This window comes from Dermochelys coriacea, chromosome 14 (genome assembly GCF_009764565.3).
Source record: "Dermochelys coriacea isolate rDerCor1 chromosome 14, rDerCor1.pri.v4, whole genome shotgun sequence".
In the NCBI taxonomy this organism is placed as follows: domain Eukaryota; kingdom Metazoa; phylum Chordata; order Testudines; family Dermochelyidae; genus Dermochelys; species Dermochelys coriacea.
In genome coordinates this window covers 30,009,104-30,029,948 of record NC_050081.1, presented here as the reverse complement: position 1 = coordinate 30,029,948, position 20,845 = coordinate 30,009,104, and the positions used below count along the sequence as shown (strand labels likewise).

Below are 20,845 nucleotides of genomic sequence, written 5' to 3'. Positions count from 1 at the left end.
TGCACATATATATATTCCACAACTGTCCTACCTTCTCTGCTACTTCAGATGCTACATACAGTGGGGCAAAGGAACAGAGGGAGGCAGTGAACATGCCCCTTTTATTATTTTGTCCACTGGCAAAAGTCTCCAACTCAAGTGCACAGGGTGCATATGCACCTGTGGCAGAAAATGTATGTGCATAGCACATCTCAAAGAACAATAGTTACTGTGCAGGTTTCAGAGTAGCAGCTGTCTTAGTCTGTATCCACAAAAAGAACAGGAGGACTTGTGGCACCTTAGACTAACAAATTTATTTGAGCATAAGCTTTCGTGGGCTACAGCCCACTGTCTGTGTCCATTTAGTCTTTTACATAGAGACTGTCTGGTTTGGTCAATGTACATGGTAGAGGGGAATTGCTGGCACATGATGGCATACATCACATTGGTAGATGTGCAGGTGAACGAGCCTTTGATAGTGTGGCTAATGTGATTAGGCCCTACAATGGTGTCCCTGAATAGATATGCAGACACAGTTAGCAATGGGCTTTGTTGCAAGGATAAGATTCCTGGGTTAGTGTTTGGGGTGCGGTTGCAGGAGAGTATTTGCTTCAGGCTGGGGGGCTGTCTCCCAAGATCTGTGAGTCATGGGTTGTGCTTCACGATAGGTTGTAGATCCTTGACGCACTGGAGAGGTTTTAGTTGGGGGCTGAAGGTGACAGCTAGTGGCATTCTGTTACTACAGGACAGGCCCAACAAAGAGTAGGTGACTTCTGGGTACTCTTCTGGCTCTGTCAATCTGTAGCCCATGAAAGCTTATGCTCCAATAAATTTGTTAGTCTCTAAGGTGCCACAAGTACTCCTGTTTTTGTAGTTACTGTACAGGAACTTCTTTCCCCCTTCAGGCTGTCTGCAGACTCAAGCAGGCATCACTTCATCAGTTACACTCTTCAGATTTTTAAGTTGTGTTGTTTTATTTTGAGGTGGTGGTGGACATGAGCTGAGACTTTCAGAGCATCAATTAGATGCTTTTGAAAGTCCCATTATGGGTCTCCAAATCACCTGGACATCTTTGAAAAACTGTGGGTTTTTTATATGAAAGCTTTTATTCCAGAGTGTAATTCTGGAGCATTTAGTGGATTTCACTGCTGTGAAATCAAGGAAAACACTGACAACCCTACTAATCCTGCTGTGGCTGAGGGAGAAGAACAAAATAGTTAACTTTTTATATTCCAGTGACTGCAGCTATAGGGAGGGGGTGGGGGGTCTGCTCTTCAGACTTTCCATCACCGCTAACTCCTACAGGAGGAAGATTAGGGAATCAAAAGGGGTCATGGAGCTAGTCAATCCAGATATTTTTTTAGATTCCAGGAACATTAGATGCAATATATTTTACTGCTATGGCTCTGAAATTCACACTGATACATTTTTCTAGCACAAAAAGTATCAGAAAATAAAACTTATTTACAAAACAATTACAATAAAACTAGTATAGACATGGATTCCAAACATACCTGGATTAATTACTGACCCTCAAGAATAGGCACAAGGAATTCAGTCAGGGAGCTAAGTCAGGTAACAGGATATTTTCTGATTAGTGGGAGGAGGAAGGCTTGGAAGAGCAGCTGGCTGGGTGGGCTTTGTGTAAAGATGATCTCCAAAGTAATTTTAAGGAGTTGGCCATCTCATTGAGGAGCATAAAGACCTCTAGGCAGACAAGCACGCCCTAGGGGAGATCTTTGAGGGGCTGGGAGAGGCATAGCTGGACTCAAATGATTGATGTGGTGGAGGATTCAAGGACCTAGGAAGCTCAAAGTTGTAGAGGGAAATCTGTTGACCAGAATCCAATCATTTGCTCCATAGCTCCTTGTCCACGACACTGAAGCACAGAGATCCTTTTCCTGCAGCAACCATGGAGTCATTTGGCCACTTGACGCCGTTCATTTACAGAGACACCTGCCATGTATCCACTCACAGCATGACAGCCCCTCATGGTTGAATTGGCAGCAAGCTGGGGGGGTCGGTGCCATGCTGTTAAGGGTGTAGGCTCTGACTTGCCACCGCTATATCACCTTGACCTTCTACTGGGTACTAGGTTTGGAGCTAGTGGAGATTAAGAGCAGAGGGACACATGAGAAGGAAATGGAGCACAGCAACCAAAACACTGCTTTTCCCCAAAGCAGAATTGCACAGAGTGCTGGTCACTGACAAATTGACAGCAGAAGCAGTCTGATGCACTTTGCAGCTTCATATCCAGGTTTCAGTGGAGGCACTAAGATCTTTATACAACCTGCTGTCTCTGGTCTTGTGGTGTGGTGAACCCACCAGTCATGGCTTCAGACTAGGTGCCTCCCCAGGTGTGAGAATTCTATCAGTTAGCCTGCTAGTTATTTCCTGGCATGTTCCTATGTCAAAATATAGAACTTCAGAGCTATTAGTGTCATGAATGAAGTATGAAACTTCAAAGGTAAGAATCCGTAGTTCACCTCTGTTCCTTCCAGTTCTCTGAATTCATGGGAAATTACAGGAATCAAACAGCAGAACCACCATGTAACTTACAGGTACTAAATTATAAACCAAACCCCTTATGGAGACTCTCGCCCCACTGAAATTCCACTCCCACTCCTAGTCTCATACAGGACTCCAGACTTGAGTCATTTGGCTAACTCGGTTTCACTTTACTTCTCCTGGTTCAAAGCAAGGAAATCACAAATAAGCTGCCATCCTGACTCAGCATCCACTTTGGAACATTCATTCAACACCCAGCAAAGCCCATTACTGGTCCCCCAATTCCCAACCACAAAAAAACAACCCATTCTCTGGGGATGGGAACATCCAGATCCCAGGGAGAGAGGCTCATGATCCAATCCAAGAAAATCCAGGGATCTGTTTAGCTGGAGAGGAGTCCAAGCACTAAGCTGTCATCTACTAGCAGCTGCACTTAGACTCAGTGGAAACCTGCCCCCTGACTGTATCTCCTATCCCAGCTGAAGTTTTTATTTTCCTGGGGATGTCCCTGGTGTCTGTGGTGGGGAGGAGTGTGGCAAACAGTGTCACACACACTCAGGGCAGTGCAATAGATGAGGGAGAGGGTCCTCAATGTCAGGTTCTTTGTCTCCTTCTGGCCTTGGCAGTAGGGGTCAGCTTGGCTTCATGTCCAGCCAGGGAGTCATCTCCCACAACTTTCTGCTCAGCTCTGTGCAGGCTCACTCCCCCAGAAGGTGGGGGACACCTCCTCAATCCTTGATGAGGTCATCTTGTGTAGCCCTTTAAAAGTCAGGAATGGCTTCATCTGATTCTTCACCAATCTCAAGATATTTCCTATCCCTCAAACAGCAACATCAGTTCTCAGCCTCAGTTGCCTTATTCTCAAGAGCAAACCCTGCAGTTTCCTAGAGCCTTATCACTCTCCTCCTGCCTGTATCTCTCATAATTGTAGGGTACAGGGACTAACTTTCTTTCCCCATTTCAGTCTCTGCCACTCCTATTCTCACACCAGCAGAAATTCTGGAGGCTCCCAGAAATCATCCCATCAATCCATGATTTTATCTTTAACATTTTTTGTACAATTACCACTCGACTATCCTTTAAAATGGACTAAAGGAGAAAGAGGAAACTTTTTTTAGTTCAGAATTTTTTTTTTTCACAAACCACAGTTTACGTAAGAATTGCCAGACTGGATCTAATCTCTGGTCCCTTACATAGCTGCTTGCCATGTCCCTCCTCACTCCCCACAAAGTGCCCCCCCTGCAGCCATGTCCCTCCTTTCCTCCACCCCCCCTTCCCTATGAGACCACTCCTGCTCACCACATCCCTTCTCATTCCACTGCCCCTGCCAAGTTTTCCCAGAGTAGGTGTTTAGGCATATGAGCAGAAGGAGGTGGAGAGGATTTTATTCATGGGGTCTGGGGATGTTTTGAGGATAGATAGCAGGCTGGAGGCAAAGCGCTTAATTTGATACAAGTTGTGTTTTATGTGGTTTTTTTTTTAAATTTGACATCTTCAAGCCAAGCAAATTATGATGGTGTTAACGTTAGTCTGATATACCACCTCTCTATAGGTAAAGGTTACAGCTGATCAACCTTTCAATGGAAAGTTTTTGTAAAAAATGTGGATTTTTTTTTAAATTCAGCATTTTTTCATTATTACTTTTAGGACTGTCAAGCGATTAAAAAAATTAATCATGATTAACCCACTGTTAACGCCATTTAAATATTTTTGGATGTTTTTACATTATCAAATATATTGATTTCAGTTAAAACAAGTACAGTGCCCACTTTTTATTTATTTATTTATTTGTTTATATATATATAAATGTATTTGCTCTGTAAAAATACAAAAGAAATAGTATTTTTCAATTCACCTAATAAAAGTACTGTAGTGCAATCTCTATCATGAAAGTTGAACTTACAAATGTAGAATTATGTGCAAAAAAACTTCATTCAAAAACAAAACTAAAACTTTAGAGCCTACAAGTCTACTCAGTCCTACTTCTTCAGCCAATCACTCAGACAAATAAGTTCATTTACATTTGCAGGAGATAATGCTGCCTGCTTCTTGTTTACAATGCCATCTGAAAGTCAGAATAGGTGTTCTCATGGCACTGTAGTAGCCATCATTGCAAGATATCTACAGGCCAGATGTGCTAAAGATTCATACATCCCTTCATGCTTCAGCTACCATTCCAGGGGGCATGCATTCAGTCACAAGGACAAGGAGTTCAGTAACAAATTTAACCCTATTTTCTTAACAAGCATAATCCACATGCAAGCATGGTCTCGGAATAGTGGCCGAAGCATGAAGGGGCATACAAATGTTTAGCATACACTTTTAGCATATCTGGCATGTAAATATCTTGCAATGCCAGCTACAAAAGTGCCATGCAAATGCCTAGTCTCGCTTTCTAATCTTGTAAGAGGGCAGCATTATTTCCTGTAAATGTAAACAAACTTGTTTATCTTAGCGATTGGCTGAACAAGAAGTAGGACTAAGTGGACTTGTAGGCTCTGAAGTTTTATATTTTTTGAGTGCAGTCATGTAAGAGAAACCACATTTGTAAGCTGCATTTTCATGACAGATTGCACTGCAGTAATTGTATGAGGAATTGAGAAATACTATTTTACAGTGCAAATATTTGTAATCAAAAATATACATGTTGGTTTCAATTACAACACAATACAATATGAAAATATAGAAACATCAAATTTTTCAGTTCTATTTAACAGTGTGATTAAAACTGCAGATTAATTGCAATTAACTTTTTTTTGCATTAGTTAACTGAGATTGATAGACAGCCCTAATTTCTATAATGCTTTAAAATACCCATAAATCGAAGAACTTTAGGAAGCCTAAAAATTCAAAAGTTCTAATCAAAGAGAATCACATGCACAAGCTTATGCCCAAATAAATTTGTTAGTCTCTAAGGTGCCACAAGTACTCCTAGTGTGGGGGGGAGGGGGATGTTTGTGGGGTTTTTCTTCCCTTTTTTTTTTTTTTGCTGATACACTAAGATGGCTACCACTTTGAAACCTGGCATAAAAGAACTGTTAAGATTACTCTGTCAACCATAAATCTATCCCAAAAGCACCAACAACCTTCCAGCATCCTGCAAGTTGGAGAATATTGTACTTGTATGAATACTGGTTGCAGTGTTGGAAATGAGCACTAATAAACATTTATTTGGTAACTGCTTATAAAATTTTCAGAGGACATCCCCTGGGAAGGGTTGCTAGCACTTTGGAGGACAAGAATTAAGAATTAAAAATTATCTTAACTGGAGAATTGGTTTGAAATCAAAGTGCTACACTTAAGTAAAAATCAAATGCACTACAATATGGGGAATAACTGGCTAGGTGGTACTGCAGAAAAGTATCTGGGAATTATAGTGAATCAGACATTGGATACAAGTCAACAATGTGGTGCCATTGTCAAAAAAGCTAACTGTCCCGCTCTACTCAACTCTAGTGAACCCTCAGCTGGAGTACAGCATCCAGTTTTGTCCTCCACACTTCAAGAATGATGTGGACAAATTTTGAGTCCAGAGAAGAATAACAAAAAATAAGATTTTCTATCCCTTTTATCAGTGAGGAAATATTTAAACAGGACATTTCTACTCTTGAGAAAAGAAGACTGAGGGGGGTACTTGATCTTCAAATGTTAAGGGTTTTATAAAGAGGACAGGTTTCAGAGTAGCAGCTGTGTTAGTCTGTATCCGCAAAAAGAAAAGGTGCCACAATGCTTTTTTTTCCTCCTTTCTCATCCCCCCACCCCCCATAAAGAGGACAGTGATCAGTTTTTCTCCAGGTCCACTAAAGCCTTGGAAAAGAAGTTATGAACTTAAGGTGAAGCAAGAGAAATTTAGGTTAAATATGAAAATCTTTTAACTATAAGGATAGTTCAGAACTTGAACAAGTTACTAGGGGAGGACTTGGAATGCCCATCAGCGCTTTTTAAAGAACAGGTTGGACAAACGCCTGTCAGGGATTGTTTGTCTAGGTTTACTTGATCCTGCATCAGGACACGGGGCTGGACTACATGAGCTCTCAAGGACCCATCCTGCCCTGCGTTTTATTATTCTAATGTCATATAAATCTCAGCTGTTCAGATATTACAATGATGTGGATCATAATATATGTATATAGATGGAGTGGTGTGTATGGGGATGATTAGAGAGCATATGGAAATTGGATAAATTAATTAGATTGGATAGAGATGTTAGAGGGATGTGTGGGAATGTAGGGTAGATTAGTTAGAAGGGTGGTCTAACTGTATTACCTGTAAGGAGGAATAGTGTGGCTAAGGCACTGGCTTGGCACTCAAGAGATCTGGGCTCAGTTACTGCTTCCACCACAGACTCCCTATCTGACCTTGGGTGAGTCACTTCTAGTGATTTAATGTTAACCACCCAGCTGATCGGATTAACAAGCCTTTATTAAGGCAAAACTAGCAAGCAGTGATCAGTTACTTACCAGGGGAAAGGTCATCAGAACAACATGACGCCCACTCTAGGCCCAGCCAGTACACAGCTCCATCTTCCCTTGTTTACACAGACTATATATATAAACAGGTATCTTTTTCTGATACATATGTATTTGTTTTTCATTTCCATGGTAACTGTCCTCCTTTGTCAATACAGGATTTGTTAGCTCAGGACAGTTTCTTCTTCTTTGTGGTTACTTTCTTTTGTTTTCCCCACAGGTATGATTACTCTGAGTTTTCTTACATGTGCAGTTTTACTTATGTTAAGCTATTAGACTGTTAGCTCAGGGTAGGTTCTATCATGCCTGAACATATCATTGCTTCCAATAACTTCATCTATACAGTAGGTCATCTGTAAAATGAGGATAATTCCCTGCCTCACGGGAGTGTTATGAGGATAAATCCACTAATCTTTGTGAGGCACTAAGATAATACAGGCCCTATAAATACCTAGATATGAGACAATATTGCAGAAAGGGATCTAGGGCTCATAGTGGATCACAAGCTAAATACTCAACAGTGTAACATTGTTGCACCAAAAAAAAAAGCAAACATCATTTTGGGATGTATTGGCAGGAGTGTTGTAAGCAAGATACAATTATTTAGCTCTACTCCATGCTGATTAGGCCTCCGTTGGAGTATTGTGTCCAGTTCTGGGCATATTTCAGGAAAGATGTGGACAAACTGGGGAAAGTCCAGAGGAGAGCAACAAAAACAATTAAAGGACTAGAAAACAAGACCTACAAGGGAAGGTTGGAAGTGTTGTGTGGTGTGTGTGTGTGTGGTTTTTTTTTTTGTTTTGTTTTGTTAAAACAAACTACCAAACCAGAGTTTGTTTAGCCTGGACAAGAGAAGACTGAGGGAGGACAAAGGTGTTTTGTGGTATTTTTGTTTTGTTTTTTTGTTCCAAGTATCTAAAAGGCTGTTACAAGGAGGAGAGAGGTAAATTGTACTCCTTAACATCTGAGGATGGGGCAAAAAATGATGACCTTAAATTACAGCAAGGGAAGATTAGGTTGGACATTAGGAAAAACTTCCTAACTGTCAGGGTGCTTAAGCACTAGAATACATTGCCTAGGTTCCAGAATCTGTCAAGGTTCCTTCCCCACTCTGGACTCTAGGGTACAGATGTAGAGACCTGCATGAAAGACCCCCCCCCCAAGCTTATTTCTACCAGCTTAAGTTAAAACTTCCCCAAGACACAAAGTCTTTGTCCTTGGATTAGGTAAAACACCGCCACCACCACCAAGTGTTTCAGACAAAACGGGGAAGGGACCCCTTGGAGTCCTATTCCCCCAAGCCCTATGCCCCCTTTCCTGGGGAAGACTTGATATTATCCTCACCAATTGGTACAGGTGAACACAGACCCAAACCCTTGGATCTTAAAAGCAATGAAAAAATCAGGTTCTTAAAAATTTTTTTTAAAGAAAAGGTAAAAATCACCTGTAAAATCAGGATGGTAAATACCTTACAGGGTAATCAGATTGAAAATAGAGAATCCCTCCTGGCCAGAGGCAAAACCCTTTCACCTGTAAAAGCTTAAGAAGCTAAGGTAACCTCATTGGCACCTGACCCAAAATGACCAATGAGGAGACAAGATACTTTTCAAATCTGGAGCCCGGGGGCGGCACCAAAGGGTTTTGTCTGTCTGTGTGATACCTTTGCCGGGAACAGATCAAGGATGCAAGCCCTTCAACTCCTGTAAAGTTAAGTAATCTAGCTAGAAAATGTTTGGTTTTTCTTTATTTTGGCTTGTAAATTTGCTGTGCTGGAGGGAATGTGTATTCCTGTTTTTGTGTCCTTTTTGTAACTTAAGGTTTTGCCTAGAGGGATTCTCTGTTTTGAATCTGATTACCCTGTAAGGTATTTACCATCCTGATTTTACAGAGGTGATTCTTTTACCTTTTCTTTAAAAAAAATTCTTCTTTTAAGAACCTGATTGTGTGTTTTCATTGCTCTTAAGATCCAAGGGTTTGAGTCTGTGTTCACCTGTACTGATTGGTGACGGATATTATCAAGCCTTCCCCAGGAAAGGCAGCATAGGGCTTGGGGAAATAGGACTCCAAGGGGGCCTTCCCTGTTCTTTGTCTAAAATACTTGGTGGTGGTGGCAGCATTTTACCTAATTCAAGGGCAAAGACTTCATGCCTTGGGGAAGTTTTAACCTATGCTGGTAGAAATAAGCTTGGGGGGGGGTCTTTCATGCGGATCCCCACATCTGTACCCTAGAGTTCAGAGTGGGGAAGGAACCTTGACACTATCACTGGAGATTAAGAGCACATTAGACAAACACCTGTGAGGGATGGATAGATAATATTTATTTCTGCCATGAGTGCAGGGGACTGGACTAGATATCTTAAGATCCCTTCCCGTCCTATGATTCTCTAGTCTCTGGTGCTTTTATCATACTAACCATTGCAGTAATGGATTTAATTTTGTTAGCTCAGCCTAGGAGTTTGGACAGGGAGACCACACCAACTCTGTGTACAATCTGGTGGCCCCATTAGAGTTTGGTGAAATGGGAAGAGGGTGGGGATATATAGGAGCCCAGGGAAAAGTCCAGCTGGAAACAATGGGCATGATTATCAGCCACTGCAACTCAGCCTTGCTCCACTGAAGCCAATGGAACTACACTGATATACCCCCAGCTCATTTGACCTAAAGAGAGCAAAGGCCAAGAAGAGTGGGAAGAGCACAGGGCACAAGGGGGGCAGGGAGATAAGATGGAAGGTAGAGGCTGCCAGAGGGGAGAGTACAGTGTAAAGCCTTAAGAGGGAGGATGTGGAGTTAGAACTTTTATAAAGGATCAAGAAAGGGCTTTAAGGGAAGACCCTCTAGAAGGGTAGAGGTGATAGGATAGAGCACTACAAGGAGGAGGGAGAGAGAAATTGGTGGCCTGGAACTCTTGCACCAAATGAAACTAATATTCACAGGACTCTGCAAATGTGTTGTTCATTTCTTCCACCCCTAGACAGGAAGCTATAGGGTTTTATCCTCTGCATGGAATTTCTGGTGCCTAATAAGGGCTGAGCTCTGAGTGAAGATTTTTCTTGCAGTTGGGGCAGAGATGGGATCCCTCTCCAATGTGGGTTTTTGGTGTCTAATGTCTTCTGAGCTCTGACTGAAGCTTGTAGGGTTTCTCTTCTGTATGGACCCTCTGATGCCTTATGTCTGAGCTCACACTGAATTTTCCCAGTCTCTACAGTTGTAAGATCTCTCTCCTGTGTGGGTTCTCTGATGTCTACTAAGCTTTGAGCTCTTTGCAAAGCTTTCCCCACAGTAAAAAGAAAAGGAGTACTTGTGGCACCTTAGACTAACAAATTTACTAGAGCATAAGCTTTGTAAGCTACAGCTTACTTCATTGGATGCTGTAGCTCACGAAAGCTTAGCTCTAATAAATTTGTTAGTCTCTAAGGTGCCACAAGTACTCCTTTAACCGTAAAAAGAAAAGACTAACACGGCTGCTACTCTGAAATCTTTTCCACGGTTTTGATGTGTAGGGCTTCTCTCCCATGTGGATTATCTGATGGGTAAGAAGATTCGTACTGCAACTGAAATGTTTTGCACAGTCGGGGCATTTTAAAGGCTTTTCTTCCCAGGGGGTTCTCTCATGTTTAGCAAGGTGCAAGCTCTGACAGAAGGTTTTCCAACAGTTAGGACACTTATAGGGTCTCTCCCCCCTATGTGAGTTTTCTGATGTTTTGTCAGGGTGGAGCTCTGACTGAAGCTTTTTCCCACAGCTGAGGCATTCATAGGGTTTATCTCCAGTGTGGATTCTAGGGTGTCTAAGATTCAATTTATGAGCAAAAGCTTTTTCCACAATCAGTGCATTTCTTGGATTTTTCCTGCTCTGCATATTTTCTACTCTCTAATAAGGGATGAGATGCTACTGTAGTTTTCCTGAGTTGTCACATGTCTTTGGCCCCTCTCCCACGTGGGCTGCCTGATGGAGTGGGATGCCTTTGAGACTTCCTATGGTGACTGGATTTAGCCCATGTCTCCCCAGAGAGGTTTCTCTGCAGCCTCTCTGGCCTGAGCTGTGTCTGACAGGCTTCTCCCAGCTCAGTCTGGGAAACATCCCCTTCTGATCTTTCTAATACCATCCCCTGTGGTTCAACTTGCTCAGGACCTTTCTCCTGAGAATTCTCCTTCACTGTCCCATCACCTGCTGAGAAATAGAGAGAATCCAGACAGGGAACCTCAGAAAGGGGAAGGTGGAGAACAAACCCAAATAACTGTAGGGGAGGGGACCAGTTCTGCCTTTACACCTCATCTAAACACTCAGGGGGAGGGAGCTAGTGCCAGGCATCAGTTATAATGGATGGCAAGCTATGAGAAATGTCTGCCCTGAGGATATGGATGGACTGGGGACAGTCATGTCCTGGGTGAAATGAGGTAGAAACTGGGGGAGCTCACAGGGCCTCAGTGGGAATCCCAGCTGTCTTGTTCATCCCTCAATGGTTTGAGTCAGTTTACTTGATTCCTCACCTATGCAGGTTCCTGTCAGCATGCCTCTTTTCTCAGAGCTCTGGAGATCCAGGACCCATGACACCTCTCCTTGTTCTAGCTGTGAGATCAAATCAGGCTTAGTCACAAATCTTACTCGGGGGGAGAGGGGGAGGAAATTAGGGTTATGGTGACACAAAGGACCATTGGTGCCACTGGCAAAGGATTCACTGTTCTATTACAAGCAACTCCTGCCTCAGACTGGATAACGGGGAGGGATAGCTCAGTGGTTTGAGCATTGGCTTGCTAAAGCCAGGGTTGAGAGCTCAATCCTTGAGGGGGCCATTTAGGGATCTGGGGGCAAAAATTGGGGATTAGCCCTGCTTTGAGCAGGGGGTTGGACTAGATGACCTCCTGAGGTCCTTCCAACCTGATATTCTATGAAACTCCTACACATATACCAATTTCATGATAATTATCCAGAAAGGGCAGCATGTGACGTCTCTACTGAAAGCTTGTATCATGTTGATACTCATAACCATTGCAAGATGTAATATTTCAGAATACTTTATCTATATTGAAAATATGCCTTATGGTCATAGAGTGAGAGAGAGTCAAAAGGCAATAATATACCTTTATGCTCCACTCAAGCAGGAGAGAGTTGTTGCCTGCCCTGGTCATCTATGCTATAATGCAATGCTTATTTGTTTACCTTGCACTAGCCCAAAAAGTCAATGGAAAAACTATAAACATCAAAGTGAATTGAAAAGGAACGATATGACTGAGAGGGGATCGCCCTGTCTGGGAACAAAGACACAACTGGTTCAGGGTGTCACTGGGTGGAGATACCTTGACAAATAGGCTGCTTCATGACAGACTAGGTCCTGAGCACCTTGGGGCTAGCAACCGCTGGCAAAGGACTTTGAACTTGGGGAGATAATCTATTTATAGGACAAAATTCAATAAGGAGAAATGCAAAGTACTCCACTTAGGAAGGAACAATCAGGAAGGAACATACAAAATGGGAAATGACTGCCTAGGAAGGAGTACTGCGGAAAGGGATCTGGGGTCATAGGTGGTCCAAAAGCTAAATGAGTCAAGAATGTAAACACTGTTGCAAAAAAAAAGGAAACATCATTCTGGGATGTATTAGCAGGAGTGTTGTAAGAAAGACACGAGAAAGTAATTCTTCTGCTCTAGTCTGGCTGTATAGGCCTCAACTGGAGCATTGTGTCCAGTCTGGGCGCCACATTTCAGGAAGGATGTGGACAAATTGGAGGAGGCCAGAGAACAACAAAAAAAGATTACAGGTCTAGAAAATATGACTTATGAGGGAGATTGAAAAAATTGTCTCTTTTGATCTGGAAAAGTGAAGACAGAAAGGGGACAATCTTTTATGTACTTTAAAACTGTTACAAGGAGGGAGAAAAATTGTTCTCTTTAACCTCTGAGGATGGGACACAAAACAATGGGCTTAAATTGCAGCAAGGGAAGTTTAGGTTGGACATTAGGAAAAACTTCCTGTCAGGGTGGTTAAGCACTGGAATAATTGCCTAGAGAGGTGTGGAATCTCCATCACTGGAGATTTTAAGAGCAGATTAGACAAACACCTGTCAGGAATGGTCTAGATGCTGCTTGGTTCCTGCCATGAGTGCAGGGGACTGGACTCTTGTTGACCCTTCCAGTCCTATGACTATATAGGAAAAGGAACTATTGACAAGTGTAGGCCCTAGTTTGCATTTTATTATTTGGTTTTATACGTAACCATTTGTGTTCATCTCTCACACTTGTGTCTAGTTGAATCTGTTTTTTCTTAATATAAAACTAAAGGAAATTGAACTCAAGTGCTGTGTGCGATAAAGGAGGGGTGGGCTAAGGTTAAAATTGGTAAACAAGGGTACAATGTTCCTCTGGTATTTCTGTGGGTATCTAGTAATCAGGGACTGGACCTTCACAAGGGACCTTTGAGCTCATTTGGGGACTAGAGTGAATCTGTGTCAGAGCTGTAGGGCAAAGGCAGGGCTGGCATAGCCCAGAGTGCAGCGCTTGAGTGACCCAAGAGGCTGGTTGCACTAGGTATTTAACAACGAGCTAGTGACAAACAAGACCCCCTTTGTGCTGGAAGCAGGTGGCAACAGGGTAAGAGTAAAGGCATGGCTGCTATGCATGTCCTGGGGCAGAGGTGACATTTCATAGGAGCAGATGGGAAAATGTTAGCAGAGGCCTTTGGGGACAATAAGAGTCCTCTTGGGAGTTGTGATAGGCCCTTTGTAAGACTTCAGGGATCTCCCTGGACTTTAATAACTCTGTCACAGCAGCAATGTTAGACCACTATCCCACTGCTAAGCATACACAGCTACATCTCTGAGGATGGAGCAGTGGAGTGTGTGTGTTTGTGTACACATACAGAGACTGGCTATCAAACTCCAGACATAGCACCTGTGGTCCAACTCTGGGTAGATGATAGTGGAACGTGTTATTGTGTTTCAGAGTAGCAGCGTGTTAGTCTGTATTCGCAAAAAAGAAAAGGAGTCCCGTGGCACCTTAGAGACTAACAAATTTATTAGAGCATAAGCTTTCGTGAGCTACAGCTCACTTCATCGGATGCATTTGGTGGAAAAAAGCAGAGAGAGATTTATTACAGACACACAGAGAACAGAAACAAGTGGTTTTATCATACACACTGTAAGGAGAGTGATCACTAAGATAAGCCATCACCAGCAGCAGGGGGGGGAAAGGAGGAAAACCTTTCATGGTGACAAGCAAGGTAGGCTAATTATTGTTTATTGTGTTATTGTGCTGTCTGAGTGAAGAGGTGCTTGTTGGTGCAAACAGGCACTCCAGGCTTTGGCTCTTCCCACCCCTGATTCAGGTGGTGGTTCAAGGACTGTGCCCTGATTTACTCGTTTCTGCCTAGCAGCAGGGAGGAAGCTGCCCCAGATCCTGCTCCCACAATGAATACACATCATTGTGCCTGTGACTTATTCCAGGGCATTTGCCTGCTGGTAATAGTTTGACAGCCACCATCTTGGGTGACACATCAGGGACTGAAATGGTGATCTCCAGAGTTAGTCAGGAGCTGCTGCAATAACCTAAGACTCTTTATCTGGGGCTATGGCAGAATGATATCTTCTGTAGGACGGGGCATTGAAGAGGAGGCTGCAGATACCCTTTAGCAGTGGGTAATACCAATGCACCAGTGACTAGCTACGAAAGTGTCCTAACAGCACCCACCATGGCAGATCCCTAACAAGTCTGTATCTTTCTTACCCCTTGGCAACACTTGTCTAATCTGACTAACCTTGACCTGGGAAACGGCTCTTTACCCAGTGAGATCAGTGGCTCATAATTCTCTGGCATGACATCCCCATAGAGGGCTTCTGACAAGGGTCCAAGCAGAGCCAATTCTTCCTTGGAGAGAATACACAGCCACCTCTCTGAAGGTCACCAGTCCCTGAAACAACAGCTGCTAGTACTCTTCTCCAATGAAAACCCACCAGGTCAGTAAGAGGGACCCCAGATGGTCCCCTCTGCTGTGCCTTTCAATGACTATTGTAGTTCTAACCTCCAAATTAAATTCCTTATTCCCAGTGGTGACACTTATTCAATTACAATTCTCCCCTTCACAGACCTGTTCCTCTCCCCTGTCTTTATTCTAATTAGATACAGCAGGAATCAGGCCATGAAACTGTCACCATTGCAATATTGCTCTTTGCTTCCCATCCTCTCACCTCCCTGCTAAAGCTGCTCAGAAAATGGAACTTCCATCCTGCAGGAGATTCTTTTCTTTTCACTGTGGTGAAGCTATGAAATAGCCAAAATTTGGAGGCAAAGAAAAGTTTTAGGAAAAAAAAAAAAATCTATTTGATATGTCACAATGAAATGTTTTCCTGTTGATTATCCCAACTGGAAATTTGAAAGGAAAAAAAAGTTGAAATCAGCATTCCTTACAGAGAACTTCATTTCTGACTGAACTATATATTTTGATAAGAAAATCAAGTCAGCTCTCCTCCTTCCTTGTGAGCTACAGCACCCACATTTAGATCTCCACACAGCTGAGCGGTTCAGCCAGAAATTCACCCATGGCTGGAAGCCATCACAGCAGCCCCTACCCTGCACAGAGAAGCAAGATGCTGTTTCTTGGGCAGTAGCTCCATGGCACTTTAGAGCTGCTGTCCCACAGTTAGGGAATTTTCCATCCCTGTCCCAGTGCACCTATTCTGAAAACCAAGCCCATATTAAATGGCCTAATAGCTTTTTGACCCAGTCACACCTCTGTATTTAGTGGAATTAATTTGCAAACTGGATACAATTAATTTAGGCTTGAATAGAGACTGGGAGTGGATGAGTCATTACACAAAGTAAAACTATTTCCCTCCCCCCACTGTTCCTCAGACGTTCTTGTCAACTACTGAAAATGGCCCACCTTGATTATCACTACAAAAGGTTTTCTTCCTCTTCCCCTTCACGACTTTTAGTTAATTTGGATTAAATTTCCTGAGTGTCCCTGTGTAGACAAACCCTTTGTGTGGTGTAATGGCTAGAAATCACTGTTCTTTTCTCTGCTTTGCTACTAACCACAACGGTAAACTTCCACAAGTTCCTTTCCTTGTGTTTCCTCTCTGTTTTGTGCATAGATTATAAACACTTCAGTGACTCTCTAACCACATGTGCAGCAGATAACCAAATGAGGCCCTGCTCTTAGCATCTCCAGGTGCTACATCACCATAACAGGCATTTGATGAAATGCTTGTAGTGTTCTTTTCCCAACACCCTTTTCCACTGTATCTACCAATGAATATGAAGAGATTTCTCCTGACACTGTCCCCAGGGCTGCATCTTCCCCCCCAGCAGCGCAGGGACCAGCAGAGGCAGGAACTGTTTTTTCCTTTCCCTGCTCCTCACCTTCTCCCCAGGAAAGTCAATCTGCCCCAGGGTGCTGCAGGGAATGTAGCTGGGCAGGGCTGGGAGCCGAGACTTCCCTCCCCATTGATTGCTCCTGCTGCGCCTGCCAGTCTCTGCCCATCTCCTCCCCTCGGGCTGGGAGACTCGATCCCTCACCTGGCCCGACCCGGGGCAGTCACTCTCCCGGGGCTGGCTCGGCTCCCATAGGCTCTCGTGAGGGGAGGCAGAGCCTGGGGGAGGGCAGCGGCTTTGGGACTCGCAGAGCCCCGCCTGGGAGCAGAGCTGGGGCGAGGAGGGGCTGTTGGTGCAGAGTCACTTTCCCTGCCCGGCCCCAGCCCTTTCCCCGGGTCTCTCCCATGCAGGCTCCGGCTCAGGGGCTGGTGTCCGCAGAGCCCTGGGCTGCCCCAGGGGCTGGTTCCAGCCGCCGCAGAAAGTCTCCCCAGGGCTGGGCACAGAGGGCGGTTAATGCAGAGCTCTCCCTTCACAGCCCCCGAGCAGCTGAGCCGATCAATTGAATTCAGATTCCAGGCTTCCTTCCGGGTCTTAACATATGCGTCAGCTACAGCATCTGACCCAGGAAACTCAACCCTGATATGTTAGTAGAGCGAGCACAGCCGCCTCCCTTTTCAGTAGTAAACAGTCACTAGAACTATGCTTGGGAGAATTCAAGTTTTATTTTTATAATTTGAACAGATATTGATTTTAAACATATATATTACATTTTTCAGAGTTGTGGGAAGTGGGGGGGAGGTCAGACAATTGTTTTTTAATGACAATAGATGTGATTCAAAAAATTAATTTTATAAGCATTAAAACACAATTTTGCAAATCACATGTCAAAATATACAAAGTAAATTGCCTTAAATCAAACTCTAATAAAGTCTCAAGCAGCATTTTTTTTACTTTGCCTATCTATAAATTTAGATGATTATCGATGGAAATATTTATTGTTGGCTTGTCTCTGTACAGCAAAATAAATGTTTATTGACATTTATCAATTAAAAATCTAATTCTTTCAAGCCTAAATATAACCAAGCAGTCAGGGTTTCAAGGAAAATCATACAACATTTCCCCCATTTTACAAATGCATTCATATTTAATTAATTTGGAAGCCAGCAAAACATCCACCCATTGTGAACCCACTGGACTCAAGTAGTTCTATAACAAAATCTAAAGCAGTGACTATGCCAACTGAAGTCTTGAGGGGTTGCAGGCGTCTGACGAGTTTATTGTGGGGCTTGTGGGAGTGGGCACATAGGCACAATATGGAGCATATGTGAGGTCACCAGAAGAGAGGTGCACAGCACAGTTAGTTCAGGCATATAATATAATGCCAGAACAGAAAGTTTGGCCCTGGTTGTAGCGTGACTGGGCACAGTGTCTGTTTTAAAAACACATCACTGTAGTTGCTGTATTTGGACAGAAGTCAAGGACCGGACTCAGTGGATAGCTCTGTCATGCCAGTAACCCCTGGCATGCAATCACAGAGGAACTAGTGCCCATTGCCCATTTGCTGAGGTCAGGCAGTGCTGCAGGCAGAATTCTGAGAAAAATTCAACTGTTAGTTGAGACCAGCAGATAAGGGAGTTGGGAAGGGCCAGCCATGAAATACCCAGGAAGCGTGGAGAATGGATGGGTCTCTCAATACCCTGGGAACAGTTTCCGTGGCCATTGGACTGGAGAAAAAGAGGGCCTGCGTGGTTTTCTCTGCCAGATCAAGAACAGGCTTGAGCCACAAAGGAATCTATAGTGCCCAAAAAGAAAAGGAGTACTTGTGGCACATTAGAGACTAACAAATTTATTTGAGCATAAGCTTTCGTGAGCTACAGCTCACTTCACTGGATGCATTCAGTGGAAAATACAGGGGGGAGATTTATATACATAGAAAACATGAAACAATGGGCGTCTACATATCTATTCAGGGGACACCATCACAGGGCCTAATCACATCAGCCGCACTATCAGAGGCTTGTTCACCTGCACATCTACCAATGTGATATATGCCATCATGTGCCAGAAATGCCCCTCTGCCATGTACATTGGTCAAACTGGACAATTTCTATGTAAAAGAATAAATGGACACAAATCAGACGTCAAGAATTATAACATTCAAAAACCAGTTGGAGAACACTTCAATCTCTCTGGTCACTCGATTACAGACCTAAAAGTTGCAATTCTTCAACAAAAAGACTTCAGAAACAGACTCCAATGAGAGACTGCTGAATTGGAATTAATTTGCAAACTGGATACAATTAACTTAGACTTGAATAGAGACTGGGAGTGGATGGGTCATTACACAAAGTAAAACTATTTACCCATGTTTATTCCCCCCCCCCCCCCCCCCAATTCCTCAGACATTCTTGTCAACTGCTGGAAATGGCCCACCTTGATTATCACTACAAAATGTTTTGTACCACTCTCCTGCTGTTAATAGCTCGCCTTAAGTGATCACGTTTGTTAAAGTGTGTATGGTAATACCCATTGTTTCATGTTCTCTATGTATATAAATCTCTCCACTGTATTTTCCACTGAATGCATCCGATGAAGTGAGCTGTAGCTCACGAAAGCTTATGCTCAAATAAATTTGTTAGTCTCTAAGGTGCCACAAGTACTCCTTTTCTTTTTGCGAATACAGACTAACACGGTTGCTACTCTGAAACCTATAGTGCCCAAGTTGCTTCAGTTTTGATAAAGCTGTCCACTGTACCAGAGTCAATGAAGAAGCACTTGGAGATGCCCCAGGATTTGTGACTTAGCTGGTATTCATAGGTGTGGTGCCAGACAGACAGTGCACATTTATTGACCAAGTCCCGAAATGTACTTTTTTGGGTTTTCCCAGAGTGGGTGTTTAGGCGCATGAGCAGACAAAGGATCTTATTCATGGGGGAATGGAGATGTTTGTGAGGATAGTGGGCTGCCAAGTGTGATGGTTTGGAGTTGTCATAAATATAAAGGGAAGGGTAACCACCTTTCTGTATACAGTGCTATAAAATCTCTCCTGGCCAGAGGCAAGATCCTGTTACCTGTAAAGGGTTAAGAAACTCGGCTAATCTTGCTGGCACCTGACCCAAAGAACCAATAAGGGGACAAGATACTTTCAAATCTTGGGAGGGGGGAAGGCTTTTGTTTTGTGCTATTTGTTTACATGGTTGTGTTCTCTCTTGGGACTGAGAGAGGCCAGACAGAAATCCATCTTCTCCAACCCATCCTAATCTAAGTCTCCAATATTGCAACCAGTATAGGTAAGCCAGGCAAGGCGGATTAGTTTATCTTTTGTTTTATGTGAATTTTCCCTGTGTTAAGAGGGAGGCTTATTCCTGTTTTCTGTAACTTTAAGGTTTTGTGCAGAGGGGAAATCCTCTGTGTTTTGAATCTGAATACCCTGTAAAGTATCTTCCATCCTGATTTTACAGAGATGATTTTTACTTTTTTTTTTTTTAATAAAATCCTTCTTTTAAGAACCGGACTGACTTCCATTGTTCCAAGATCCAGGGGTATGGGTCTTTGATGATTCTGTAACAAATTGGTTAGGATATTCTCAAGCCTCCCCAGGAAAGGGGGTGTATAGGGCTTGGGGGGATATTTTGGGGGAAGATGTCTCCAAGTGGGCTCTTTCCCTGTTCTTTGTTTAAAACGCTTGGTGGTGGCAGCATATTGTTCAAGGACAAGGCAAAGTTTGTACCTTGGGGAAGTTTTTAACCTAAGCTGGTAAGAATAAGCTTAGGGGGTCTTTCATGCGGGTTCCCACATTGTTACCCTAGAGTTCAGAGTGGGGAAGGAACCCTGACAGGAGTTCACCCAGGCCAGTAAGGGATTCAGTCACTGTTTCCCTTGTACCCCCGGATGTCTTGTGGCTCTGTAGCTTTGGGCCAGAGTTCTGATCCCCTCAACAGCCTGCCAGCAGCCCATAAGCTTCACCCTCATTTTGCCCAACCCAGTTACTCCTTGCAGACTGACCTCAGTACCCTTCAGCCCTGAGTTCACCCCAAAACCATCCTACAGCAGGGACCAGACCCTCTCACTGAGCCCTCAGAAAGAGAGTTAGGTTCTCTGCCTTTACAGAGGAGGTAAAACATTCCATCCTGTCTGCTTTCTAGAAGCACACACTTTACTGAACTTACACAGCAGTGATTTAAAATGAAACCAAACAAGCTTCTGAACAAAAGAACATGGATTAAGTGATATCAAGTAAAAGGGATAAAGTCGGAAACAGTTACAAGCAAATAAAAGGTTTAATACATCTAAAAGACTATAACTTAACCTAGCAAGATACAGTCTTTGTTGAAGATGGTTTCTATCCCCCACCTCCCATCCAGCTTTTACTGCTCCCGTCCAGCTTTTACTGGCCAATCAGTCTGCACTCACACTGAAGCTTTTCCCGTGGCCCTTAAGTTTGCAAGGTTGCTCTCCTGTATGGATTCTCTGATGTGTACTAAGGTTTGAGCGGTGTGTGAAGCTTTTCCCACAGTGTCGACACTTATAGGGTTTCTCTCCTGTGTGGATTCTCTGGTGGCCCAGAAGGTATGAGTGGTGTGTGA

The 20,845-nt window shown here is 43.4% G+C and overlaps 2 protein-coding genes across 6 annotated transcripts in view; one reads left to right on the top strand and one right to left on the bottom strand.

Annotated features, from left to right (window-relative positions):
• Nucleotides 1–20,845, bottom strand: part of LOC119842466 (zinc finger protein 271-like) — a 638,009-nt gene that overhangs the window by 161,380 nt on the left and 455,784 nt on the right. Inside the window, exon 1 of one of the 5 annotated variants that reach the window (XM_043496657.1) lies at nucleotides 16,667–17,143. The exons of the other annotated variants lie outside the window; for them this stretch is intronic. The gene's annotated coding sequence lies outside the window, so the exon portion shown is untranslated. Of the gene's footprint in view, nucleotides 1–16,666; nucleotides 17,144–20,845 lie in introns of those variants that run through there. 5 annotated transcript variants of the gene reach the window in all.
• The window catches only part of LOC119843027 (zinc finger protein 850-like), a 765,636-nt gene that overhangs the window by 445,415 nt on the left and 299,376 nt on the right, over nucleotides 1–20,845 (top strand). The window lies entirely within an intron of this gene.